A 5524-nucleotide genomic window follows, 5' to 3' on the forward strand; every position below is an offset into this window, starting at 1 on the left:
CCTGTAGGAAAGCTCCCAGGTGGCAATTTTAGAGGAATGCCAGTCATTCTAGAAGAGATTCTGAAGGAAATTTTCTTACTAGGAGACACCAAAGTTTGTATTAATGGGTCATGATAGGACAATATGGAAAATAACGTCCAAGGATAATTTAAGAGACCCTCCATAGTATAAGGAAGATAAAAAAAGAATGAATATCTGTAAAAGTCAAATTCCATAGGTCAAACATCTCATGCTTATTCTCATTAACTTGAACTTATGATTCAAAGACAAACATTTTTAAGTGTTCTAAAACTAATACAAATGATAGAGGAAAATGCAATGACAATATGTAACAGTAAGAACGAATACTATACTTTTTACTAAAAACAAAATTTTTGGCCTAAGCTTATATATATATATATATATATATATATATATATATATATACATATATATGACCCTCAGACCTCTACTGAAGCCCAAGATCTTTAAAAAGAGGACCAAGAAGTTCATCCTGCACCAGTCAGACCGATATGTCAAAATTAAGCGCAACTGGTAGAAACCCAGAGGCATTGACAATAGGGTACGCAGAAGATTCAAGGGCCAGATCTTGATGCCCAACATTGGTTACGGGAGCAACAAGAAAACAAAGCACATGCTGCCCAGTGGCTTTGGGAAGTTCCTAGTCCACAATGTCAGGAGCTTGAAGTGCTGCTGATGTGCAACAAATCTTATTGTGCAGAGATTGCTCACAATGTATCCTCTAAGAACCACAAAGCCATGGTGGAACGAGCAGCCCAGCTGGCCATCAGAGTCACCAATCCCAATGCCAGGCTGCATAGCGATGAAAATGAATAGACGGCTTATGTGCGTGTCATATTTGTGTTAATAAAACCATAAAACTACCAAAAAATAGTGTATATATATATATATATATATACTATTTCTAAAATTAAGCCTATTGTACCATACTAATAGTCCCTATTATGAAGTTGAATTTAAAGATATATGGAGGAAGAAGAAATGGGAGTAAGATACTTTCTACCAGGAATTTTTGCTAAGCAAAAGAATCGGTATTGTAGATTATGGAGGCCTATGGGTAATAGCTGCATATGGCAGCACTGTGGAGCATGGCATGTTAAAAATAACATCTAATTCATGATGACTACATTTTAATTTTACATCTTTGAATCTCAATTTCTACCCAAATAATTGCATTGAATATTCTCTGAGCCAGCATATGCAAATTCTTTCACTTACAGTTCTATAAATGTGATTTCCTTTCTCATTCAAGGAAACAGATCTACTTAATATTGTTATTTAGTTTACATCACAAAATTCATGCAAAAGAATGGTATGATTGGTGAGTAATTGCTATAGTTTTACACTTCTGAATTGTGTTAAATAAAGCATATTTGTCCCCATAAGAATTCGTCTTATTATCTTCATTTTGTAGAAAAACAAACAAACAAACAAAAAACTCTTCTCTCCCTTGAGGTACAGACACACACACACACACACACACACACACACACACACACACACAGGTCTTTGTTCCTGATACAGAACTTCAAAAACTCTACATTTCCTGAGGGGTAGAAGTGTATTTCTAATCCTAAGAGGTGACTCCTGGTGGAGGCCCTCGCTTCAGGATGGATGGTCTCTAGAAAAAAAACTAACCCTCATGACTTGGGGGTTGAGCACCCTCTCAAACCTCTAGGGAAGGGAGATTGAGTTCATCACCCGGCCAATGATTTAATCAACATTGCCTTTGTAATGAAACCATGACTCAGAACCACAGGCTTGGAGTGCTTCCTGGGTGGTGAACATATTTATGTCGTAGAAGGGTGGCTTATCCTGACTCCACAGGAAAAAAGCTCCTGCACTTCTCCCCACCCTCCCAAAACTTCAATCTATTTGACTCTTGTGGAGGTGGAGAAAATTAAGGCCATTCAACTTTAAGTTCAGCACAAGCACAGCCATCCCAGGCCCCTGTGAATAACAGCTGAAATTTACATTACTTCAGTTACAGGAAGAAAACAGTTTACAGCTTAACAACCTATAAGCCCATATTAGAATAAGAACAGAGCCCAAGCCAAGGGCAGGAAGCCCCATATTAGAATAAGAACAGAGCTCAATGCCCTTGAAAGCCCCATATCAGAATGTAAACAGAATTTGAGAAATTCCATCCCCGCTTCTGGAGGTCCCCTAGACCAGCCCATAAAACTCAGCTGAAACCCACCTCAGGGTCCGAGTCCCTGCTCTGCTGTGTGGGGTACACTTGGACCCGAGCTCCAGCTTGTAAATAAACCCTCATGTGTTTGCATCGGTGTCGGCTCCTTGGTGGTTTCTCAGATTCGCAATCTTGGGTACAACATTCTGAGTTATATCCTTTATAATAAAACCACATATAGTTCTGTGAATCTTTCTAGCATATTTCCAAAACTGAACAGGGATCACGGGAACCTCTGAATTTGTAGCTCTGTCAGGAGGAGGTGTGGATAATCTGAGGACTCCACTGATGTCTTGGGGACTGTGGGATTTGGTGCTGTGAGCAGATGGGTGTCAAAATTTAAGGTCTTGCTTTTAGCCCTCTGGATTGGATGTTAATTCTGGATAGTTAGTGTCAGAAGTGAATTGAACTATAAGACATCCAGCTATTGTCAGAAAACTGGTATTGAAACTAACACCCATGTTATGTGGCTCTTCTGTATTTTTGTGTTCATAGAGTAACCTCCTCTACTAACTTCACTGAATTTTATGTTCTTCACTGAGGGCTTTAATTTTCACTCCTTGCTCTCGTTTTTTGTCATCAGATCATTGTCCTCTCATCCCTTTGTATGGCTTCTCTTTATGAGTGCATGATCCTCCATTAGCCCTTGATTTTTAGTTTTTTTAATGGTCTCATTGTGACATCTACCTTAACTACTCATTCCTATGTAAATTTATTACTATTTATATAATTAAAAACTACACCATGATCTATATCAAATATTTAAATGTCTGATGCTGTCATTAAAATCCTATAAATCCTTCATTGTACTTGGTGAAATGCCTACCATGTAACTACCCTTTACTCTCATGAACAGCATCAATACAGTAAGAGTCTTACCTCTGCATTCATCAGTCTTTCACTTTCTTCATTATTATCTAGCTGACAGTTGTGCACCAACATTAAACTATTTTCTTGTAAATATACACACTCATCCAGCTCCAGTCTCATTCCAATATACTCTCATAACAAACCCCGGCCATGGATAAATAAATTTCCAGCAAGTTTTCCGTTCTGGATCTAAACATTGGTGAGGAAAAAAGAAATCATACAAGTGGATGTGTCAGTTCATGACAGAAATTTCTGCTTATAAATTACAAAGTCATGATTGCCATTTTCTTTTGGGCACTTATAACTGCCCAGTAATATAATTACATATCACCACCTATGCCCACTCTTCAGGCTCTTCTGACTATTCCCCATGTCATACATTATCCTCTAATGGTCTTTCTCTTTTTGCCCCAAACACAGCTAAGAATAGCTGATAAAATTGCCTCATGATATACCGAGTTAATAGAAGCCTTACCACTCATGAATGAGCAACCTATTTTATATTTGTACCTATCTTCTTTTTGTTACAAAAAGAAAAATTGTCCATTTAGCAAAGGTCAAACACTCTACCTGTATTTTAAAGCGCATGCCCTCCTACCTTCTTAGGTAAATCTCCCCAACATTCCCGAGTGTTCAGTTATTAAATTTTTTAGCATCATTGTAATTAGCAGCCAGATTTGAACAGGTAACTCCCATCCTAAAAGCAAGCAAAACAGCAAAGACAACAAAAGTAACAATCATCTGAATTTCTTGAATTATTTGCTGTGTTTTCAAAATACTCTGCATCAACTTTTTACTTTTCCTGCAAGCTTATCAAGTTTTCTACAACGCATTGACTCTGTATTTCAGGGACAGTCAACTTCTCAAACAACTGCAGCTTTCCTTGCCATTAAGCAAATATGTATTTTAACGTTAATCTTATTAAACTTCTTAGTAGTGTTTAAACTAATTGAAAAAATGTATTGTTTTGAAACAATTCTGTCTCCTGGCTTTTGTTGTATTGCATTATGTCTCAATATTCTTATCTCAATGACAATTTTTTTCAGTTTCCTTCTGTTCTACTTATTCTCGGCCATTTTCTCCTGGGAGGTCAATCTTCTCAATCAATTGCAGAAGCATACATTTCTACAGGTGTACCTATATGTTAATAACTCCTTGGTATATATCTCATAGATCTTGCTTTGAAGCTCCAGGCAAATATTCAATGACTACTTTGCATCTTCCCTTGATACTTGGAAGCATACACATTTAATATGTCTCATATAGAAGTTATAATTTGCTTAGGTCACTGAAGCTGTGTATGATCCAGTTTCCCCCAAATTGATGACACATTGCATCTACCGAGGTGCTCAAGCCAGAAAATTGAAAGTTATCTTGAATATTTTTCTCTTCCAGCTCCTACATCAGATCCATCAATACAATCTGTCATTTCTGCCTCCTAAATATATATCTAATCTGTCCATTTCTCAGGATCTCTGCACCATGACAGCCACTCTTTTTTTTTCCCTTCAAACTCTAGTTGCACTGGGCTTCTTTCATTTCCATGCACTAGTCGAGCACTATAATAACTCTATGAGAATGCTTTGGGGACAACTAAATCAAATTGATTCCATCAAAAGTCTCACAGTTTGAGGTAAACTCAGGTGAATTTATTTCTCCTAGGTGGAGGAATACATGCAGAGAAAAATGTACAAGTTTATTCACAAAAATTATCCTACTAATTTATAGCTATTTCAGAGAAAGAATATCTAGAGGAGTGATTGATTTAATATTTTTTAGAGATACAGTGTGGAAAAAATGTTCAAATATAATGTATATAAACACTGTCTCATAAACGTAGTTCAAAAACTCCAGCATGAGCATCTCTTTATAATATTCTAGTTTATTGAAAAGATAAACCAACTGAGCTTTTTTTATCAATATGAGACAGGTCTATTTTGCGTATTAATTATTACAAAAGGCTTCAAATTTCTTAAAATAATACATGTATATAAAATCTTTTCTTCGATATAACATTTTTAATGGTAAGTGCTCAAATGGTTTTCTTTAAGTGGCCAATGTTGTTAGGAATCTTGATTTAGAAATCGTTTCTTTGCCTAATTAAAAAAAAAGAAAACACTGGAAAACTTTTCTATTAGACTTTAACAAATATACTCATATACTTTTACTGTTCATAGATCTGACTCAGGATGCTGAACATAGAAAATATTCAATCTACAAAGGGTCTAAAATATCTCAAAAAAGTAGCTCACATTCCTCTTGTCTAGGACTCTATTGCAATGAGGATTGCATTTAACTCTACAAGGTTCTTCCCTGGGCTCCCTTCTTATGTTATGGATGCACTCGAGTTGCCACCTTTCCACTTCACTACCTTCTACTCTTGCTGATAACGTTCTGAGGACTCCCTAATAATTCTTGCTGGTAAATCCCAAGCTCATCTCA

General features: G+C 36.5%; 1 pseudogene; it reads left to right on the forward strand.

Moving 5' to 3' along the window:
• Positions 1-433: 433 nt before the first annotated feature.
• LOC144319166 (large ribosomal subunit protein eL32 pseudogene) lies at positions 434-869 on the forward strand (annotated as a pseudogene).
• The last annotated feature ends 4655 nt before the right edge of the window (positions 870-5524 follow it).

This window comes from Canis aureus, chromosome 8 (genome assembly GCF_053574225.1).
Source record: "Canis aureus isolate CA01 chromosome 8, VMU_Caureus_v.1.0, whole genome shotgun sequence".
In the NCBI taxonomy this organism is placed as follows: Eukaryota; Metazoa; Chordata; class Mammalia; order Carnivora; family Canidae; genus Canis; species Canis aureus.